The sequence below is a fragment of the Scophthalmus maximus genome, chromosome 16 (genome assembly GCF_022379125.1).
Source record: "Scophthalmus maximus strain ysfricsl-2021 chromosome 16, ASM2237912v1, whole genome shotgun sequence".
NCBI classification, from domain to species: Eukaryota; Metazoa; Chordata; class Actinopteri; order Pleuronectiformes; family Scophthalmidae; genus Scophthalmus; species Scophthalmus maximus.
This window is the reverse complement of record NC_061530.1, coordinates 19233596-19257760: the sequence shown is the minus strand read 5'-3', so window position 1 is coordinate 19257760 and position 24165 is coordinate 19233596. Positions and strand designations below refer to the sequence as shown.

Sequence of the window (24165 nt, the reverse complement as noted above, 5' to 3'; positions counted from 1 at the left end):
AGCACAATAACTTTAAATAATTAGATTAGATTAATACAGCCACTTATTATTCACACTATGATTCTTCACGTCATAACAGCAAAATAAACAGTTGCGTGTGTTAATCAAACATTTCCATACTTAAGTTTTTTTAAGAAGTTTGCACTAAGTTTTTTTTAATTGCCTCAGAATATGTGACGTCAAACTCTCTCCAAGTTGCTTCGTTCACAAACTTGTGATCTGATTATCATTTGAACCCAAACTTAATTAGAACCCGTGTGACTCCACGTGTCGCAGGGTTTTTTCATCACGTGCCAATTAAGAATCGCACCATATGGAATTGAGTTATTCACGTTTTATGTCATTTTTCACCATAAACCGGTCAATAGGGTTAGTTTCATTTTAAATTTCAACCATGAAAAAACCTCGACAACTATAAAAACTAGAATGTGTGTATATATATATATACATATATATATATATATATGTATATATATATACTTTTAAAATTTTTTTCAATATGACTTGGAACAATCCCATTGGCTGCTGTGTTCAGTGTTAAATGACTTTTTTTTAACCGTATTAATGTTTTACAGCACATTACAGAGCACAAAAATAAAATAAATGTTATTTTTATATGTGGTTTAGGAAAGAAAACTCAAATTAACTTTTTTCTGAATTCATTTTTCAAACCGAAATTTTAACTTAAAGCGGTTCAGGTCAGGACGAACCTTCACGAAAATTAGAGTTACTATGACTGACAAAGTTGTTTTTATATTTCTTAAAAGGATATTCATGCACATATTCATATCAGCGTGCACGACAGTGCAATGAAGGAATGTATATTTTAGACATTTCATTTTCATTTACATGAAGTCAGGACCTCAATCTCCAAATCGTTCACGTCAGAAAAACACCCAGCTTGAAAAAAACCTCAGACTTTTCCTTTCGAGGCTTCAGATGAACTTCAGTCCAAGAATATGATGGTGTGTAACTGGGCCTGGACGTTGGGCTCAACTGAGAATAAAGTTTGAGGTTCCCAGTGCAGAGAACAGATTTTCTTCAGACCTGCCTGCGTGTTTTTTCTGTTGGCACCAGGTGAAGCTTTAGTTCCGTGAGTCCCAACTGTTTCAAATAAAACTTTGACAGACGTCACAACGGCCTGCGGCGGTGACGTCGCGTGGTCTATGATCAATACCAACTGGTCTGATCTGAAAAGAGAAAGCGCTTCATCAATAACTCCTCGGGACCTTTCAGTGGGTCGTCGCCGGCCGGTCGGTCGGCGTGGATCTGGAGGATCCGCTTCACAAACACAGATGAAAGAGAAAAACCCTGAGGTATTAGCAGCCGCACACACACACACACACACACACACACACACACACACATACACACACACACACACACACACATTAATAGATGTCCCCCCCCACCCCCTTACCCCCAAGTGCAGGTATGACACAGTTATCCGCTCTAATCCCACTTCCTGTGTCTCTTCTAGCAAGGTGAGCTCACAAGGGCACACGCTGAAGTCATCAGTGTTGACGCGGGTGGCGAGAGGGGCCACGGTGTGAGCGACACCGCGGCCACCGTGGCCAGCCAGGCGTGCCCACCCCACCCGGCATCACCCCCCCAGCAGCTTCCCCTCCGCCCCAACAACCCAGGCGGGAGCCAGCGCTTCCTCCCGCCCGTGCTTCCCACTCCGGGCCCCGGGCCATCACCTTGTGAAGCACAATCAGCGTTCATGTCCCCCCCCCCGGCCCCCGGAGGCCTCATCAGCAGGTCAGGTGGCTCTCGTGTGCACAGGCATGAAGCAACACACGCAGAGGAGGCAGGTTTTAAATCCTGGTCGCCTGAAACATCTCAAATTTCATCCTCTGAATCGAAGGATCCAAACCTCTGCTGCCGCCGCTGCTGCCTGTATACAGTAATGCGTGTAAAGTCAGTCTGGCCGAGGTTATGAATAGTGAATTATAATATCGCTCATAGCTGTAGACACGACAAGTGGAGCTGCTCGTGCAACTGGACACGGACGTGAAACTTTCGACGGTTGTAAAATAATGCAGTAAAAACGACCTTCGTCTGTGGGCTGACAGATCCGGACGACGTGACAGACGAGGATGTCGGCGGATGTTTTAGTTTTTTTAACACGTCTTCATTAGCGCTCGAATATAAAAAAGAGGTGGTGATTAAAGAATGTAATAACTGAGATCTGAAAATGAGCCTGGTTTTATTTCAGACTGTGATGAACGACACTGGGGATTCCTGGCTGACATCTAAGGCCTCACTCAGTGTGAGTCAGATGATGGCTCTATAGTGACTTTCCTTTTTCCGTCGTTTTGCAGTTTGGATCATTGACCTGCTGATTTTGCTTCACTCTCACCGCTCTCATAGCATCAGGCAGCTGTTTAACACGAAAATTAAGAACGGCACTGTCTCCCACCTGCTCAGCACCGACAGAGAGAAGTCGGCCGGTGAACACGGAGGAGCGTGAAGAATCAGAAGCTTAAAGGATAATTTCCTGCATATTGTAGAACCTGCACCATAAGATAAGATAAGATAAGATCAGACAAACCTTAATTGATCATCATAAGGTAAATCCAATTTGACAGAAGCACAAAAAAAGAAGTGGCGTTGTAGCCCAAGCAGATAAGTTGGAAATAAATTAAGAAAAAATAAATAAGATAAAGATAGAAATAATATTGACAATAACAACATACAATATAATATAAACTTATTCTGCACTTGTGCAACGTTTCCATGAAATGCAGATTGTTAATATACATATGCAATATTAGCACAACCGTCATTTTTTGCGGTGATTGTTGTTGATCGTTGATCCATCCATCCACACACACTGTACTTGTCGTTGTACTTCGTCATTCCACAACAACATCCCGCTCCTTCCTTCTTCCCTCTGCTACAGACACCCAAGGCCAAAGGTCGTACGTTTATCGTTTTTAGCGATTATTTTCTCTGAACGGCCGACGCTCTCGCTTTTCTTACGAGTTACAGTCTTGTCGTATAGACTCTCTTCCTCTTTTGGGGCCGGTCTAGAGTTTACAGCTTCGCTCCCGCTGAATCTGCACTGGAAAGACCCACCGACCCCCACGTGAAACCCGAGGAGGCTACATGTTGCTCTAACTCATGACCACGACGTTCACCGCCACGTTCGCCGTGTCAGACTCCTACGTGCTTCATGTCCACTTCCTGTAAAGCGCCGTCGGAGCCACAAGAGTCTGAAATTAAAAACGTCCCTGTGTCTTTCAAAATATTAAAGATTTGCTGTGTGTTTATCTCCTTTCCTTTCCGCCCCTGTTATCCTCCTCGCGCATGTTTTAAGTCAACTGTGCCTTATGGGTGCATAACCCCCTCGGGCCATAAATATCTGCGTCTTGACATTGCGCCGATGTGGGTGGGCACGGGCGCGCCTGACACCGAGTTCACAAATCAAACCTCCAGTGTACAGGCCGAGGCCGAGGCCGCGGCTTTCGTTTCACCCGAGCAGCCGCTCGGCGCTCGTTTACAAGCGGGCTAATTAAAAAGTATATGACGTTATCAACACGCGGAGACACGTGAGAGATTTATCACCGGATGAAGTAAATACAGAGGTGGGACTAAGAAGTATGAACAGATTTGATCCAGGGAGTCCCCAGATATTGAGAAACAAGGCCCTCGGGTTTATTTTATAATCTGTGTTCCAGGGAATAAACTTGGAAAGACAGTAGTTGAAAGTAAAGACTTCATCGACATCCCATCATGCTGCTACACACCCGCACTTTAATAAAACAATTAAATCATTTTTAAAAACGTATTTTACTATTTACTATCTATCTAGTTTTTACCATCTTCTCGTTCTCTGCTCTATGTTTCCAATGTGTGTGTTTTTATGTTTGCACCATCGAGTAGCACTTTTAATTTCGTTGTTTGCACTTACAATGACAATAAAGTCAATTCTGAAATTCTGTCATTCAGACGATGTGCTGCATAACATGAAGGAGAATATGAGTTTGTTTGTAAGACTCAGAAATTCCTATATTTTTTTTTATCTTCATGAGGCTCATATCATTCAGCCTCAATGACACTGAACATATTATTTAATTCAATTAAATTTTTTCAAAGACTTAAAAATGAAATTGTCACAAAATGAACCTTGGAAATATCTTCATTTTTTTTTTTGTACAATTGTCGAACCCGTAGGGTCCTTCCACTTCCTCCTGCCAGCGGTTAACTCCTCTTCACATTTTAACCACCATAGGATTCAATGAAATGACCTTGTAAAAATGTGCAACATACATGTCACACGTCTTCACACGTGATGTAGTACTTTTGCATGGAGGCATTGACAAGTTTATTGATGTGATGAGGCCTGGGTGTGGATGGGTGGCTTCTTTGGGGGGGAGCAGGTGCTGACGAGCAGGAGCGAGGACGTCCCTCATCATCCCCATGTAAACGTTCAGGCTCGGAGAACGGCCCTCCTGTCTGAGGTTCATAATTAACGCAACATATGTTTATTCAAATCTCCGCGCGGGGTGTGAACGAGAGGGGCTTCAGGAGGGCCGCCACCCGCAGAGCCTGTGAAAACAGAGGGTGGCGGAATTAAGCGAGGAAAAGGGGGAGAACGGAGAGATGTCCGGATAGAGAGCGAGATAGAGGAGATCACACTTAGTGCTCGGCGGAATTCACGCTCGGCAGCTCGAGGACTGTTGGTGAAGTGCAAATGTATTCCTCAGCAACCCAGAAATCAACAAGCTGCCACTTCCTTAGCCTATAATTAGCTGGTAATCAATGCTGGGTGGGTTTCTGTCCTGTCAGACGTCCCCCAGCCGTCGCGGGGGCAACACTAGACCTGCAGCTGTACCGCCGGCTCTCAGATGACAATCCAACGGAACGAGCGGAAAAGGGCTCCTCGCCCGTCGGGGCCGCCGGACAAAAAGACTTGGGAACGGGACGAACAAACACAAGTGAGGCTCCGCGGCTGTGTCTTGGACACAAAGCCCGACAACCCGCAGACTTCTCTCTCCATTGGCCCATGTGGCGGTGTCAACCTCCCGCCCCCCCGGACGGTTGCCACTTTCTCCAAGAGCTTGTTTAGGAGGGAAGGGGGTTGTGGTGGTGGTGGTGGTGGGACAGTGACGGTCCAGTGTGCACCGTCTGGTTGGCCTATGAACCCTCGCTAACCCCCATAAACACAGAGCGGGTATGTGTGAAGCCGAGGCAACAGGCAGCAGCACCTCGGACGTTGACGCTCCACCGCTACGTGACCTTTCCGCATGAACATATCAGACCGCTTGATGCCGCTTCGATTGGCTCCGTTTTTCAAGGTCAAACGCGTCGACCTCGTCACTCCGGTCGTGAGGTTGAACCTAAATGTTCTTTTTGCAGCAGAAGCTGGGAGTTTCAGTCATATCTTACTGATTATATCTCTCTCTTTGTAATGTTCCACAGGCGGTTCTCACTTGCATCATGCTGCCTCTGCAAAATGTTTTTTTTGTCGTAGTCCGCGTTGCGAGATAGAGCATGTGATCGAGGCACGGAGGCCGACCGTCCCAAAGTTGCATAGGCCACATTGTTCTTACTCCTGGTGTGTGTGTGTGTGTGTGCGTGGGGTGTGTGTGTGGTTGTGTGTGTGTGTGTGTGCGTGCATGTGTCATAACTTTCACAATGACTTTAAGGCATTTACAATAATTTCAAGGTTTTCAAGAAAACCGTGATCATCCATTTCAGACCCGTCGCTTGCTCAGAAAAAAATCCAAAACGTTATATTTTAATTTCCTCCTACAAACTGTTCTATGCAGCACAAGCGAAAGTAACACGATAATCACAAAACCAAATCATACATCCTGAAAAAAAGGGGCTTTGCATAGAGGCGGAAGGATGCATCGTATATTTACACTGGATTCACTCATATTTGACACTAAATAAATAAAGCAGAGATCTGACTGAGGGCCGGTGCCGCAGCCGGAGTAGCCCACGTAGGTCCACTCATGCCGGGTCGAGCGGATTCATGGGAGGTCCTGCACAGGAACACACAACACTGGCAGCTTTATGTTACTCAAGACGGACAGCACAGTGCACTGCTATGACAAAACAGGGCAGCTGTGCATTTCCACACATTCCTCCGGCCTGCTCCATGAACGCTGATCCCCGCCCCCCTGCCCGCCCGCCCGCCCGCCCCAAAAACATCGCCAGGCTTCACTTACAGGCACCATACTTTCCAACACCCCCCCCCCCCCACTCTGCCCCTGCACCCGGCTCACATGCAGACAGACTCGGCCGCCCTCCACTCGCCGTGCCCTCTGACTTCATTAAGAAATCATGGCCCCTTGTCAGGCCCATGCTGACCCTGCTGCACTAAGTGGCACCGTCGGGTGGAGGTCAGCTGGTCCGGGATCCGGCTGCGCGGCTGCAGCTACTGTCGGAGGGGTTTGATTACACGCAAGTGAAAAACTTACAGCAGGTTGTGGATAATAAAAAAAAGAAGCATTATGGGATGATGATGACCCCGTGCAGAGTTACCGACTATTAAAAGGCTCCAGTTTCCTCACAGAGACATTTTATATGTACGACTGAAAGTGTGAATGAGCGGTTGTGTGGTTGTGTCTCTGGCGAGCAGTGGCCCCGTTATTCATTTTGCATGTTGCAAGTTTAAATTGCATGCCTTCATATGAGAATATGGAAGTGAGACTGAATGTTTTTTGCAGAACTTAAGCCAACAGATGCTAATTGAGGAAACTGTCTAAATGTGGATTAGCCGATAAAAAAAAGATGAATTAATTGTTAAAGTTTATACTTTTATGTTTTTTTTTCTGTATGAGAGATGAAAAAATTGAGATATCCCTCTCATGCTAAATATGAAGCTTATGCTTATTTAGCTTAGCTTAGCATAAAGACTGGAAACAGAAGCTGCACTCGGACATGCACTGAAGACTTGCTTGGCTCCCTCTAGCTCTTAAACTCACAGATTAATATGTCGAATCTTGTTCCCTTCATTTGAAACTTATCTTAAAACTAAGATCGGAAACAGGGGGATATATGATGTGAATTACTGCACTTGACAGCTGTTAGTTTTGTTACTTTCACCTCCAGCTTTACATTTGGTTTCCAGACATGACAGAAGAAGGCTGTAAATCCTTTCTTCTACCTCTCGTAAAGAAGGTGAACACGTGAGCCAACAATGAGATTAGTTAAAATTAGGCTCATTTGAAATCAAGACTTCACTTAAATTAAGTTTTTTCAGTGACATTCTGTCTTCATTCCAAAAATAAGCTTAAAATGTTGTGTTTAACTGAGTTTGCAACAAAGACCGTCAGACAAAAGGTGACTAATGAGTCAATACAGTCGAGTCCAATACAGTTAACGAGTGCGAGCTCATTTGCTGATGCCTGGCTAACTTAATTGAGTTATTATTTGGGACACAGAGATTTCCAGTTCATGTTTTTTTTCCCCTTCACCGGCGAGCTCTGTTGTCTTTGTCTTTCCAGAGGAGCAGCTGTACATCAGCTGCTCCTCTGGTTGGGCTCTTGCTCTGAAGCCTGATTATCAGGCCATAAGTCCGTCCTGAGCCGTCAGGTACCGTCAATTCAGCCGAGGATTTTCCATGGATCCACGAGTCCACACAAAGTCACGGTTTATTTATCTAATAACTCCTGAGGGCAAGGCGGCCCCCTCGCATGCTTTCTGTTGAGTTGCGGCGTCCGCCCTGCCCTCTCTAATCCCGTACTGATACTTGAGAAACTCGGCCTTATTGTCCTCGAGGTTACCGCAACTTAATGTGGTGGAATTCAGAGGATGTCCGTGAGACACCAGTAGAAGTGTGGGAGACGCTTGACTTCACATTTCCTGAATACAATAAAACGATTGATGATTGGTCAGTTGTCCTTTAAGTCACATTGACCCCACTTTGGCGCCAGTTTTTCCTCGCGCTAGCCCTTTAATAAACCTGCCCTTCATTCCCGCCATCAGTCACTCGCCTCTCTAGTTTTTGCCCTTGTCCTTGTGAAAACATATATTCTGATTTGAACTTTTTTCTCGAGAGATTTCTTCAACTTTGCCGACTCCCAAAAGACGGTCCACTGACCCCTGCTCGCTCCCTCCCTTACTCAGTCTTTGAAGCAACACCGCCTGAGAAGGTGCAGCAGAGGATTACTTTTTGAAGCAGATCAAATCTGAGCACTGTATTAATATAGTCTTGCCCCCTTCGCTCCTCGACGTCCAGCAAGCTCGACGCTGGGGGCCTCGATATTACAATCACTGTAATGAAGCCCAGATTGATTGAATGATTGGCAGCTGGAGACATGAGCGGTGAGCGACCCGGGCCGCCGATCTACAGCACAAACACATTGATGGACGCGGCGTTCTGGGGGGATGTGAAGACGTGGAAAGTGCAGCGGGGTTAAAGCACAAGAGGCTCAGACTGAAGTGTGTGTGTGTGTGGGGGCTGGAGTCCGGTAGTCGCTGTTTGCTTCGCTTGCTCCTGGGCGAGCGCTGGCATTTGGGGGCAATGTGAGTGTGTGTATTTGTGTCTATGGCTCGAGTGGCAGGAGGCAGAGGGGCACTGCTAGGGGGTGGGCGAACACAACAATTGAAGGAGAAGGGGGGAGGAGGAGGAGGAGGGGGGAGGTCTCCTGGTGCAGAGGTGGTGTCGACACGTATGTGTGTGTGTTGGGATTCAGATCAGACACGTTTAGCTGGACATGGTGGCTTTGAGCTGCGTCGCAGCTGACAACAGCTTGCAAACCAGAGGTCTTGCCCGCCGCGGCCACCACCTAAGCCCCCCGATTCAGGCGGCCCTATCAGTCCACTGCTATCTGTATCAATCATTAGGAATCATTTATTTTTAGTGGGATGTGGCCTCTCGCCCTCCCCGCTGCCCTCCTGCCCCCTGTGGGCCACCCTCTGCCTCCGAGCCCCTCACTAATGAGTGTCAATCTGGAGGCGCTGTGGCACTTTTACTGCAGACACCTCCCCTGACAAACGCAGGGCTTCAGTCAACATGAATCACCCAAATGGACCCCCAGCAGAAGTGACAGCCACGCCAGCCACCGCCAGACCGCTCCCTCGTTTCCTCCCCAGCCTTTCAAAAGTTTCCTGATGAATACATTTTGTTTTTCATTGATGCATTTTTACTGATAAGGTCTGTGTATTGGACGATAAATGTGCTTTATACATTATATTTACTATATTAGTAACATTCCTCCCACAGTCCAAAGACATGAGAATGGGGTCAGGTTCATTGGAGACTCTAAATTGACCGTAGGTGTGAATGTGAGAGTGAATGGTTGTCCGTCTCTTTATGTGGCCCTGCGATAGGCTGGCGACCTGTCCAGGGTGTACCCCGCCTCTCGCCCAATGTTAGCTGGGATTGGCTCCAGCGACCCCCCGCGACCCTTAAATGGATAAAGCGGTAGACGATGAATGAATGAATGAATATTAGTGTCAAATGTATGCACAATATAGAGCCCTGAAAGATCTACTTAAGATGGCTTACATCCCTTTAAATTCCGCACATTTTTCCACTTCCTGTTTTATTTTTCATTGCTTACATTCCCTCTCTTTTCAGTTCCTGGTACCCGGTCAATTTACTACTGTACACCTGTTACCTGGTTAGTTTCCTGTCCCTGCGTTTCCCGACCAGTGAACCCCTTTTTATATAGTCGGCTCATTCTGTTGTTCACTGCCAGATTATCTTGAAACCCTCGTGTACGTGCATTTGAGTATTCTAGTTTAGCTTTTTCGTATTTTGCCCTTCTTCAGCGCTGCCTTAAAGTCAGAGTTTGCAGTAATCACCACAGATAAAACAAAAGACTGTAACATGATTGACTATAGCAAGACATGCACTAATACGTGAAGCCCAGAGGTGAGTGTATGTTGTATACCTGTGTGTGTACAGCACAACACCTCTGGTGCTACTAAACCTCTGCCGCCAAATGAAAAGTGAAGAGACCAGTCTGTCGTCTATCGTGGTCGTCCTGTTGAGAGTATGAACGGGGAAAAGTCCGGGGATTCCGGGAGCCATTAAGCAATATCTGTAAAAAAATAAAATAATTGTGGCGATCCATTAAATAACAGTTGAGATAATTTACCGGATAAAGGAAAAACTTGACCTGCTGTTGGCAGAAGATGAAAAGTCAGGGGGTCACGCCTGTTCGGAGGAATCATCCCCTGGGCACCATGGAAATCTGTGCCAAACATCACGTTAATGCATCTGAACCAAAATTATCAGTAGGATTACACTAAGAGTGTGGCATAAAAATGTATCTATAATTTGTGAATTTAAATACGGAAATTTTTCGTACCCGTTTCCCTGACATTAAATACATCAATGGATCAGACTCTTATGTTGTTGTTGTTTTATTGATATGTGCAATTAGCATATGGGGTCAAAGTCCAGTCAGTAATCACCCCCCCCCCTGCGCGCACCAGCACTTGCAGGCATGACATGACTATTTGAAGGCTCCCAGTGAAAGTGATGTATTCACGATGTTCTGATTTTCGAAAACTTTGTTTTGCCATGACAGCAACATACCTTATGTATCAGCGCTTGCGTTAGTGTGTGTATAAATACTCGCTAGTGTTTCAAGTCTGTACAAAGTGTATGCGTCCATCCTCTGTGCTCCTGTGATTCTCGGGACGTTGGCGTATTCTAGTAACCAGGCGGACGTCAGAGATCTATTCTGGATGCCCGCTGCAACAGCCGGCCAGCAACAGCAGCAGCAGTGGGGAAGGAATGCCGTCTGTCCGGAGGCCTGGACGGAGTGATCGCTGATCCTGTCGGAGGAAGCGGAGATGGCAGCTCTCCTGTTTCATGGGTTGTGGAAGAGAGAGAGAGATGAGGAGAGAGAGAGAGCCAGGGGGGGGGGTTGGACTGGGGACGTGACGCTCATGAGAAGGGGAGAGCAGAGTGAGAGTGGTGGTGGTGGTTGGGGGGCTAAAGGCATTTGGTTTGGTGCCAGTCGAGCCAGCTTTCTGGCATGCCGCATTCCAGGAGATCAACACCACGGTGTTTCCTTTCACCCCCAACCCACATCAACTACCCTGTAGCCTACCCTAACCCCGCCAGCGCTGTTTGTAAAAAAACCAAAACTTTATGATTCAAGAACAAAAAAAACCAATAATGTATTATCATCTGTACAGAAACGTCATTCCCGAGTTACATTACAGGAGAAATTATATACATCCTTAAAATAAAGCACTCCGTCATTCTGCGGGATACATAAACATGACATTTTAGACTGCGACTACTGTCATTGTACTGTCATGTCATTTTTGAGAAAATAAATAGCATATTCTGTCCCTTACAAATGAAAATGATAAGATATAAAAGGCACTCTTCCTCAATTCAATACACTCCAGGGTTTTGCCAAAATACTAGAAGTTATAATAGATCCAAAAGTTTCCACCTGATCTGAAACGGACCTTTGGAAAACCTACCAAAACATGATGTGCGAAAAATAAGACATACCCAAACCCAGTTGGAGTAGAACCAATCCCAAATGTGGATGGCATGAATTTCCATTAATTAATGAATTTGAAGTAGCTGTGGTGAAAGAGCAGCTATGTGATAATTGTGATCTGAAAAACAAAAGGAACAAAAATAATTTGTTTTGCTTTTTATTTTCACCTCCTGCACCCAATATAAAACATTCTGACCAACTGAGCGATAGCTGGAAAAAAAGCATGATGATCTAATCTATTTAATATCTGTGAATATGTTGTAGGGATACAGATTTTAAGCTTGGCTTTAGTTCCCTCATCAGAAAAAAACCTTCGTTCCCCTTCTCTCCATATGCTGTAGTCCATTTGGATCCACTGGGGTGGACAATTAGACTGAGAAGAACTTGGACCAGATCGAATTTGGCTCCAGGTCTTGGGTCTCGGTTGCTCTGAGTTGACCTGCGAAGACCTCAAAGATACAGTCTTTATTGGCGCTGGCTCTAAAATCTCCAAAGTCACAGATATAGTTAATACTTTGCACAAGGAGAAGAAACGCTGTCTCTCTATTAACCCCATTAAATCACCAAGCAGCCTCGTGGTATACATGTTAAAAAGCTCTGCCTGTGACTGACAGCGCTGGGGTCCATTGATGTAATGAGTTACATCACTGGAGTCCAGTTCTTTGACAGAGGATGATAATTTGATATCAATACGTCAACGGATGATTTCAACTCATCAGATATTGATCATCGCACTTACATAAATGTCAGTGACATATTGTTTTGTCCTATAATTTGTACACGGCCTATTGGTTTGGTATACTGACCCAGTAATGTACTTGAAATGTTTGTGGCATGCCACCCTCTCGACCCACCCACGCCCCTCACTTCCTGTCAACTCTCTTTTGCCTAGAATCTACTAAAAGTACAAAAAGGCCCAGAAAAAAAAACAAGACAAGCAGCAGCCAACCTTAGTCTGTTAACATGCACACAAGCACGAATGATGAATGCTGTTTAAGACGATATCAATGTGTGGGCCAGTGAATGTTATTGGTTTTGCTCAAATCCCCCAGTTCACAAACTTTGTGTGAAAAGTTTCTTCTTTTTTTAGCTTTCCTTTTTTTTTGCAGTGTATCACAGGCAGACTGCGCCACTTGCTGCTACAGTCATGTGCCATATTGTTCTCACTGAAGTTCAAATCAAACGCACCCTTTGTTTGAGGGCGGGCTATTTAAACTGCTCACTCCTCAGCTCTGCTGTAATGCTGTCTCACTGCTGCTTGGCAAACCAGCTAGTACCAACCTACACCAGCTAACACCAGCTAACACCAGCTAACACCTGCTAACACCTGCTAACAACAGCTAACACTAGCTAACAACAGCTAACAATAGCTAATACCAGTTAACACTAGCTAACACCAGCTAACACCAGCTAGCTAATTACCAGCTAACACCAAAGAACACTTGCTAACACCAGCTAACACTAGCTAACACCAGTTAACACCAACTAACACTAGCTAACACCAGCTAGCTTACACCAGCTAACACCAGATAACACTAGCTAACACCAGCTAGCTTACACCAGCTAACACCAGATAACACTAGCTAACACCAGCTAACTACTTCAGCCTGTTCAAAATTTCTCTACACATTACAGCACAACAGGTCGGCCATGTTGGTTTTGGATGGTCTCAGGAAATGAGGGTGTTTGATATATAGTGACCCTGATGGTCCAACTAGTCGGAGGCCTCGGACACTAACCTCAGGCCTGACGCTGAAGGGTCCCGTCTGGCTGTTGGCTGTTTTTGGCCCACGGAGATTCTTCTAACAAAGGTTTTGCCGAGATGCCGGACCTCACTGCTTCACTGCTCCACCACCTCAAGCTAAGTCTTCGCTGCCTTTTATTAATTTTCCCTTCTTTTGGTGAACGTAGTTGTCCTCAGTTGATGTCTTGGCTCTGCTCAGTCGGTGGTTGCGTTCTTGAAAGTGTCCAGAAAAGCTCTGAGTTGTTTGATTGGTGATCACTGCCAATTAGTTTATTCTAGTGGTTAAACTTTGAGTTCATCTGGTTGTTGTTTGGAAAATGCAGTAATATGATCAAATCTCTTTCATATATTTCCTCCAAAGTTTAATTTTGGCAAATTATGGGTTAATTATAAGCTACAAATTCTATTGTTTCCTGCCAAAGATGTTAAGTTTTTACTCACTGTGTCTGTTTGTGGGTTTGTTTGTCTGCTGATTCATTTGTTTGCAAGGATTATGGGGAAAAAAATATTTCAGATTTCCCCCCAAACTTGGTGGAGGGATGGGGCCTGGGCCTCGGAGGAAGCCATTACAATCCAGGAATCCAGTGCCATTGTAGTTATTATTACTATAGTTGTGTCTTCAGTTAATTCCCGAGCATCTGGGCTTTGGGTTATGCTGCGTTCTAAATTCACACATATGGTATATTAACAGCTGCTACTTATCAACACGTTCATGTCATGAATGCTTCTGCATTCAATAGGTCTAGGTAATTAATTACCTGCTGCTGTGTGATTTGGATGTGTCTTTACTTAATGCTGCTTCAGGTCAGGTGGATTCTTAGGTTTAGTCGAGTCTAGTTTTGTTCAGCCAGCATGAAGCGTCATCCAGTCTGCGTTGGCGCGTTCACCTGATTTTGCTCCAGTCGGCGGACTGAGGTGCCACGAACTCAAACGGTGCCGTCATGTAACATGCTGGGAAAATGCCACCAGTAATGTTGCTGTCAAAAAATTTCAGATTTCAGACTTGGAATTTTTTGAAGTGGAACATCAATGCTCGCTAATGACTCAGATGCCGGGGATCTGAAGTGACATTTTGAAGTGACATTTTAAACTTCGGGGGGAACGCGTTGCAACGCTGCTGGTTTTTACATCGTAGCCCTCCACCATCGCTTGCATGCGAGTGCCTTTGAGCAAAGCACCGACTCCTAACCGGCTGTAGGCGAAGGCATACAAGAGAATATTATGTGTCTTCAGCGGGTGGGGGGGGGGGGGGGGGGGGGGGGGGGGGCTGTAGTAAAACGTTAAAGACAGTAAACTTTAGAGATAAATTTAAGTGGAATTGCACCATATCAACCTCAGTAATTTGACCACAGCCTAAGAGATAATGGCCTTTTTTTGAAGAATCTAAAAAGAAACAAACACTGCACCTCCACACTATGCTTCTAATCTGGTCTCGAACTGCACTATGGAGCTCACGTGAACATGCTGGGTGTGAAAACCATCACTTCCCATCTGACCTTTGTCCTGTTTTTGTAAAGTTTGTGTGAATGTGTTTTTTTTCTTCTTTTTTTTTTTACTGTTGGTGTGAATAGCAGGACAGAAGGTGAGGTTGAATACGACTTTCTTGGATCCCTTCTACTGAATGGATTGAAGCTAAGAATTTTTTTTTTCACACATTCACGGTCCACAGAGGATGAACCAAACACACTCTGGTGATCCTTTGACTTTTCGTTATTGGCGTCACCAGCAGGTCAAAGTCTTATTTTCTTTTCCTGAGAAATGGCTCAATATGTCCTGGAAGAACATTTGTGGTTCCCAGATGATGAATCCCCCCAATTTTCCTTATCCTCTAGCGCTAACATGAGGTTGACATTTGTGGTTTTGAAATGTCTCGATTGCTATTGATATTTGGTGCAGACATTTAGATATCCCATTGGAGTAAGCTGCAATATTACAATAATTTGACCAAATTCCTGCAAAAATAATGACATTCTCATTAGCCTGTGTGTTGTTTGTTGATCTAATTAGAAACAGTTAGCATCCTAACAGGCTAAATTAAAACGGTGAACATGTTAAGCGTGATACCTGCTTGTTAGCATCGCCGTGCTACGGTTGACGTTTAGCTCTAAGCAATGCTTACCCTCAGTCTTGTTATTGTGCCTTTTGTGTCCATATTTTCGTTTCTCTTAAAAAATACAAAAGTGGGAGGACTCAAATATTACTTTTAAAAAATGTCTCTCATAAAAGTGACATCACGTTTTTTATATTTGTCTGTGTGTTTAAAAAAAGAGATATTGTGGCTATTGGTATTTTTTGTGTGTGTGTATATCTGTGCATGTGTGTATTTTTATGAATCGGTGCATGTGTGGTGGGTGCGCGCACGCCAGTGTGTGTGCAGCATGGTGGACAGTCTGTCAGCTCAGGTTAACCTGACGCTGAGCGGCCGCACCTCGAGGGCGTGCAGGCCTGCGAGGCGGGCTCTCTCTCATCAGCAGCATTAGGCTGCGGCGTGTGATGGCTGCGGACCCCCCGGCGGAGCGGTGGCCGTGACAGTCGGTCGGGCCGGTGTTGGCCACCACCAATAATAATGCCAGCCAGGTTTTCGGGGCTCACTTCCTGCCAGGAGCAGCCCTCACTCTCCTGCTGTCAACTAGTAAGTGGCGACGGCAAAGATGGCACTCTGGGTAATTTGCGCAGGGCCTCATCATGGACACCCTGCGAAAATGTCTCTGAGTCACGGCGCATGGAGGAGATGGATGAGCGGGAGGGTGTGTCGGGTGGGGGGTAGTTTGTACAAAACTTTCTTTACCAAAGGATGATTGCAGTTAATTAGAACGTGGCTGTAATTCTTGTAGATTTAGCCGTTGATTTATTAGTTATAATAACTGCCAATTCATTCCAGAGAACGTCCCACCAGGACGAGACGTACAAGCAGTGAGACGCTCACGCAGGTTTTTTTTAAACAAACCCTCGGGTTAAATAAACTTATTTGGAAGCGAAAGTGAAGGCAGTCTGTTAAATTATGACCCAACCATTACTGTACATACCAGATACCAGATCCTGCTTCAACTTTACCTTTATCTGGCTTAACGTTTGCTCGTTTACAACCTGTTTGATTGTCTTTAAAAATTAACCGTTAAGTAAACTTGAAATATGAATTAAAAGCAACTGAATTAGTCTCTTTTAAAATGTATATATTTTTGTAGCTTTTTAAAGCAAAATTTCCCACTAAGGTTCCTCTCTTCCCTGTCGAGCGATTCCTTGATTCCTCCAGATTTGAAAATGAACACATATTCACGTGATATGTCACTTTTACACTGTAGGTATGTTGGACTAAGGTCGGCGCCATGATCTGTGAACGGAGACATTTGCTTCCCTGCTGTGTGACGGTCAACAATGGCAGCAGGTGCACCGTGGGGAGGAACAACGGGGGGAGGGCCGGGCCACCACCAGGAAGTGACCCCTGCCGCAGAAAACAACAATGAAAAAGCCGGGGTTTTGGAGCCTTGAAAATATGATGTGACAAAGCGTGCCCTTTGTGTCGGAATTGACATGGTACAGGGCTGACACGGTGCACCCTCTAGGGGTTGATCTTCCAGTCAGGATCAAATGCCAAAACTAGGTCAGGGGGGAAAAGAGAGAGAGAGTGAGACGACGAGGAGGAGGTGGGGCGTTCCTTAATATTTACAAAAAACTGTGGGGGTTTAATTTGAGCGTTCAACACCTCAACCAGAATAGATTGTGCCTGTGTTGTCAAAGACGCCATTATCATCCACAATTTTTTTTTATAAAAGCTTTTCTGGCGCAAAACAAAGCTGAAGTTTTTTTCAGACACAAGACATCAGTAGATGTAGGTAGGAGATGTGTGGTTTCGTTGTCAGTGATGGTTTGGTCCGTGCTGTCGAGAAGACACCTGTGGTTGTCACCGCAGGTCTGAACACAACATGCAGAGAAACTGATACTGGCAAAAGCAGAGAACTAACTTTTGGTTGAGTTGTTTAAGTTGGATGTTTCACACAATGTCAAATGAAATAAACTGAAAATACTGATCTCAAAACTCTTGTTGAAATGTGTCCCTCCGTTGGGGAAATGGCATCAAATGTCGAGCTACTATCTTGTTGAATTTGACTTGATCATAGTTCCTGATTTAATTTAACCTCATGTTTCGCTGTTCATTAGATGTTTCATCATTATCAAAACATAGTCGGTGTTTCACAACGTTTCTTTCTGAACGTGCTATTGCAAATCAGACGAATAGAAGTTTTTGTGCGACGCTTTGTGTATCGACAATTACAAAACTTTGACTTTCTTTTGCGAAATGAAAAAAACAACAACATATATTTCACTTTCAATTCTTGGGAAGCAGCAGCAGCAGTGTGAGTTTTTGATAAGCCGTTAATCGTAAAATCATTTATCAATTGTTGTATTACTGTATGTTGATCACATCAATTTTGCTGCCTCACCGTGTGATGGACGTTTGTTCTCAATTCAACAAATACCTTGTGGATTTATTTAAAACATTTCCTATTTACGTCGTGGCAGCATAGTTGTCTTCCTGTTTTGAGTCACTTTCCTCATGCATGAAAAAAGAAAAGGATAGGATACGTATAATTGCTCATTGTCGTCATTTTAATGAACACTATCAGGGGAGACTGTAGCGAGGTAAAGCATCGTTTTCTGAAAAAATTCCACCCCATATTAGGGCTGGAGAGATGTCGTGATCTGCGCTAACAAGGTGAAATGCCAAGTTCTTTCCGTTCCCCTCCAATCACCTTCTGCCTACCAGCCATGACTTGCCTGCAAAGTTCTCATCTGGGAACGCAGGCTCCTGCATCGCGAGATGAACAACAGCAGTAATGACAACTAATGGGCTGGTCCCCCCCCCCCCCCCCCTCCAGAGGAACAGGGGGGGTCTGGCTGGTCCGAGCGCACCGGCGACCGACCCTCCCTCTGGCCCTTGTTTGTCACGAGCTGACCCTTCCATTTAATTAATTAAAATTAGCATCTGTCCCCTTGGCATTGACTTGTTACGTCGGATGGAATCAGCTTTTGTATCAGCGGGCCCCCGGGGCTGCCGGCCCTAACGAGGCCCAAGATCCTAATTAGACAATATAAGAGGGAGGTGAGTGAGGTGGGGGTCGGGGCTGGACAAGGAGGAGAAAAGAGGGTGGGGGGAAGCAGGGGTGGACTCTGAGCAGGGGGGGGGGGGGGGGGGGGGGGGGGGCAGAGAGGGATCCTGCTGGGCTGAGTTGGCCCCTGGGGGGAAATGGGGTATTTATACGCCCGGCACCTAAACATGATGGGGGGGGGGGGATGATTCAGGAGCAGCCCTGAGTCTTGCTGTGATGGTTTTACATCCTCCTCCTCTGTGGTTTGATCTTCCTCCGCACTTTGTCTATCTGTAATGTCACGATAAAACAATAAAACCGTAATATTGTGCAGCAGCAACAGCCTGACTGAAGAGAATAACTTGAGAAGCAAAGGGGAATTTTATGCTTTGGTCAAAATAGCCGAAGTTAGACACTGTTCGGTGGTTTTCACACGTTTTAATCTTGAATGTCTGTTAATTTTTTAACCCAGTTGTATGGAAGTTGCACCACAAATCAAAAACATATGACTCACTCACCATCTCACAGTTGGTGTCCTCAACACGCCTCCTCAAATTATGAGAAACTAAACACATGGGTTGCTTTTTGTTTGACAGGATTTTTTTCCAATACTAGAGCTGAACTAATGTCACAAACACATTACTTTTCTTCCTGTAAAATTGTGCTGATTAAATAAAATACAGTCCAAAATTAAAAAACAACATTTGTCTGAGCCAAATATATATAAACATTATGATTCTGATCAGACATTTAATGTCGACCTTTGGCACGTGGCAGTTTTTTGATTATTCTCTGCTACTGACACTGTCTTCCGTTGGCACGAGAAAGTGAAGATGCGTAGATAAATGTGGAATGGTGACTAAATTTACTTTTTTTAGATCTCCATCTCTGCCCCCCCCCCCCACACACACACACACACACACACACACAGTTATTTTTGACCCCGTTGTTTCTGGCTGCGACCTGTTGACTGGTCGGCTGCTCATCTCCGTGTAAAAACCTCAAACTGTATCACAGTTACACTTTGTTGTTGCTCTGCCTGGGTATCAGTGCCGGTGTCATATCCAGCTCAGCTCGCAATCCCTCCGCAGGTCGGTGGAGACGGATGCTGGTGACGGGCGGGGGGGAGACAGGATGTGGGCAGCGTGTCGTCTCAGATAGATGCGTGTCAGTCAAACAGTGGGCGACACGGGAGAAGCTCAAGCTTTGTGAAAGTATTAGAAGGAGAGAAAACAAGGGCAAGACAGGACAGCGAGTCTTACTTGTTCATGCATATAGTGTAATGTATAATAATACTGTTTATATTCACTTGTGCACCACTTCATCATGTGGGGAAAGATCCTGGCAGACCTTTAGCGATGGGTATAATTGTATTTTATCCCAGAATCAAAAGCGGATAATAATAATGGCTAATAATCACTGGCAATAATAAATCTCAAACACACGCAGTGCATATTTTAAAATGTAATATTTAGTTTTGACTGAGATCTCCTTAAATTTTATTTCACTCTTCTTGTAATTATCATTATTGAATTAGTGTCTGTATTTAACCTTCAAATATGCGCAAATTCTGCTCATGCTTTGGTGTTGGTGTGAGCATCTGTTGTCTGTTCACACGTGCGGTGTGTGTGCGCGCGTGTGTGTGTGTGCGTGTGTGCGTGTGTGTGCGTGTGTGTGCGTGCGTGCGTGCGTGCGTGTGTGTGCGTGCGTGCGTGTGTGTGCGTGCGTGCGTGCGTGCGTGCGTGCGTGCGTGCGTGCGTGTGTGTGTGTGTGTGTGCGTGTGTGCGTGCGTGTGTGTGTGTGTGTGTGTGTGTGTGTGTGTGTGTGTGTGTGTGTGTGTGTGTGTGTGTGTGTGTGTGTGTGTGTGTGTGTGTGTGTGTGTGTGTGTGTGTGTGTGTGTGTGTGTGTGTGTGTGTGTGTGTGTGTGTGTGTGTGAGAGATGGGGTTGACGTGGTGATGGGGGTCGTCACTCAGTCATCACCCGGTTTGTGAGGTAGAGGACTGGGAGCACAGGCCCCTCTATTAACTGTGTCAGGTTGAGGTGGCCTCGACCTGACACAGTTAATCATCTGCAGCGGAAACGTTGTCAAAAAATGTCTCATTATTTACAAGTGTAATATTCTAATATAGCTGATTTTGGGACAATCTGACATTTAAAAGCAGAATTAAAGGGGGAGACGGATAATTAGCAATTTCTTAATTTCAGATTCACCAAGATAGAAAAATACACAAATATTACTATGTACAGTATGTGTGTGTGTTTGTGTGTGTGTCAGAGCGCAGGGTGGGTTGTCTTACCTGGTCCAGATGTTATGGGACAGATTAATAGAAACATCAATATGAACATAAACTGCACTTGATTGTCAGAGGAGGAAGTGAAAGTCAACTAAACTGAGGAAAAAACGAGAGTTCAGGAAAGTGTTGATTGTTGGCTGTTGTTTAGCATTTGTGTGTGTGTGTGTGTGTGTGTGTGTGTGTGTGTGTGTGTGTGTGTGTGTGTGTGTGTGTGTGTGTGTGTGTGTGTGTGTGTGTGTGTGTGTGTGTGTGTGTGTGTGTGTGTGTGTGTGTGTGTGTGTGTGTGTGTGTGTGTGTGTGTCAGTGTCAGTGTCAGCCTGGCTGTGAGGAATTCCTTCAGCCAGTGCCCTGCGTTTGTCAGCTGGCGAGCGTTCTCAATATAAGCACTCTAATTGCTCAGAAAATTACAGCCAACGATGATTGCACTTGACACTGGGCTGACATTACGGTGACACCACAACGCCTCGTGCGCGCCCCCAGCCCCCCACCATCCTCACCTCACCTCCCCTCCCGTCCGTGGCCGACACCCTCCTCGGGATGTTGTGCCAGCCCCCATTGACCGGAGCCTTGCCCCCCGGTGACCGCCGTGTGCCCCTGCGCTCGTCGAGAGCTGTCCAAAGCAGAGATGTCCCAAAGTTCAATCTGTTTTGGCATCGCTTTCTGCCACCCTTCATCTGTCAGCCAAACCGTTTGTGAACCGTAACGTGTTCCTCCTCGTCCTCCTCCGTACGCCATGTGTGATCTTCATGGGTCTTTATTGCATTCTTGCTTATGCTGTAAATGTGATCTCTGGAAAAACTCAAAGATGAGTGGGATGATGAGGGAAGCTTAAGATTTCACACAACAGAAAAAAAAACCCACAACATAAATAAATTATAATTCAGTATCAAAAAGGTTTTTTTGTAAGTGTTCCACACCAGCGTATATAGTAAATGCATGTGTGCACATGTGAATGTGAGTAAATGCCTGCATGTGCATGTGCATGTGCATGTGCATGTGCATGTGCATGTGCATGTGCATGAACGTGTCCATATACGAGGCCCCTGCAGGCCGCGATGTGTCACCTCTTGGTCTCGTCAGTGTTAATGTGAGCATGCTCAGCCAGGCGTGGAGCTGCGACGGATCAGCAGACAAACCCCAGCCACCCACCCACCCACTCCCACCTCCCCTCACCCTATTTCCTCCTATAGCCCCTCCACCCCACCACCACCACCACGGCCACATCCATGCTCCCCATCACAGAGATTAAATATCCTTTACTCTCCGGGCGTCACCCCCTGGGCATACATACGTGGAATTTTGATTTAATTCCAGGTCAGAACCTGTCCGTCACTGGTGCCGGGGCTACGATGCATCGCACCGCCAAAAATATATGCCCGATGGGCGGGCAATGCCAGGGCGGCAGGGGGGGATCAGCGGTGATCGCTCTCCCGTGGTACAACAGGCACCTCACAGGCGTCACACTCGTGGCTGAAAGTCACCGTGTCAAAGCTGCTCTGCGGCTTTGACCCCTCACAGCAGAACGTGTACATATGATGGGCACAGATGCCGTGTGTGTTGTTTATGGCGGGTAAAGTGAGCTGATGCGGTCACGCCGCGTGGCAAACCCCCTACATTTACCATGACCTTTTCATCGCACGGCTGCGTGCGAAGGGCCACGTACGCCGTAAGCGTCGTAGCTTCGTGCTGCAGACGCAGCGCCCAGATTGTGCCACGGTAACAGAATTCATAGACGAGGTTGGTGCTGGTTTTAATCCGGCACCATGTGCGACGGCAAGTCGCGAACAACTTGGTTTGGCTTCAGAACTGTTGGAGCCGTCACGCCGTATTCACATGTTTGGTTGTCCTGACTCAAATCTGAAAATCTTGAGTTGGATCAGTGATGGAAATTTGAAGAAACGACAAGTCAAATCCATCACGTCATCTATTAATTTTGGTTAAGCCATTTTCCACAGGCGAAATTCAGGACTTGCACACTGTAGGTGTTGAAAACTTAAAGCTACAGTGGGTAGCTCATTTCCTCTTACTGTAAATTGTCTACCCACACACACACACACTCGTGGCTAATATGTTTGCTCGTGGTCTTTGATACTCAGATGTTGTCAGTGGAGGCCTCGTGACTCAGTAGTTGAGACCACTCATCATCATCATCAGATCCACGTCCGGGCAGCACAGTCATCCACTCTGCTGCAGCCTGTCGAGGTTATTATGAATACAAAGTGGAAACTATTACATGCATGTGTCGTTGATATCATTTGTAGTCACCTTACGTTTCCACTGTGGCCATTTTTATATGGACTTACAATATAATTTTTCCATCCTTCTACGAACAAGTCTCTCACACTTTGGGGGTATTTTTGTTATGACTTTGATATGTATTTTATTGGTTGGATATTAATATAAAAAAGAAAGGTGGTGTTGTTTTCAGTGTATTTATAGATCTGAATCATTTGATGGTCTTATCATACGTGGGCGGAGATTCAGAGGCCTTAAACCAGGTAGGTTAGTTATTGGAGTTATTTATTAAAAATGTAAATCATGGTATAAATTCATGGCCCTAGATGAATGCTGTCGTACAAAGTCTATCAAAGTAAATGACCTCATTTTTAACTTTCAGTACTGGACTTCAGTACTTTTAATGAACAGATTTCAGTCAATACCAAAAATGTATTGAGAGTGTGTGTGTGTGTGTGTGTGTGTGTGTGTGTGTGCGTGCGTGCGTGCGTGCGTGCGCGCGCGTGTGCGTGCGTGTGTGCGCGTGTGCGTGCGTGTGTGTGTGTGTGTGTGCTCAATATGAAACCTTATATTTTTAGAACATACATAAATAGCTTCATCCTAAACAAAGAGCAAAGATTTATCAACTTGCTAATTTCCATTTGGAGTCGTTAACATACAGAAACCACCACAAATGGACAAACAACCTACCAACCTACAGTATCGCCTGATGTATCGATATCAAATTATTATGTTTTACACCCTAAAATCTGTATCTGCATCAGCCCCAAAAGTCCAGTATCAATCGGGTTCTAGAAAACATAGTGAAAGCATGATTGTCTTCTGACAAACTCAAAAATCCTTCAAAAAATATACTTTTAAAAACAATTAATTTCAACGTTTGAGAAACTTTATGGTATATTTGTCTACAGAGGGCGAGTGTGATTATTACCTAATCTAAGTTTTAGTCACTTTCTCCATTGACCCTCTGTATTTCAAATTATGGTCTGACTTAAGCTTCCTCTCTGAAAGTTTTTTGTTGTTGTTCCACACAGAGGACCCCCGGCTCCGGCTGTGCGGCTCTGCTGTCACTCATGCCGCCGCATTGATGGAGGTGTGGCGGAAGAGGAGGCGGTGGCGCTGGTTGTTGGGGGGGATGTGTGATGTGTTGTGACAGCGGGAGCCAGGGCTGGCGGGCGGTCACCGCGCGGCACCATATTGCTGGGCTCCCCGGGGATGAGGGATCAGCATGCCAGCCTTGCCAAGAAGTGCTAATAGGCGCAACACGTCTTGCTTTCACACATTAAGGCAAGCGAAGGGTGACAGATCAGAGCTGTGATACTGCCGCCTGTAAGGGGGGAAGGAAAAAAAAAAGGGGCCACACCACCCG

The 24165-nt window shown here is 45.5% G+C and overlaps 1 long non-coding RNA gene across 1 annotated transcript; it reads left to right on the top strand.

Moving 5' to 3' along the window:
• The first annotated feature begins 519 nt into the window (after nucleotides 1-519).
• Nucleotides 520-2198, top strand: LOC118287349. The gene is made up of 2 exons (XR_004785638.2): nucleotides 520-1316; nucleotides 1481-2198. It is a non-coding gene; the product is annotated as an uncharacterized LOC118287349 (long non-coding RNA).
• Nucleotides 2199-24165: the final 21967 nt, after the last annotated feature.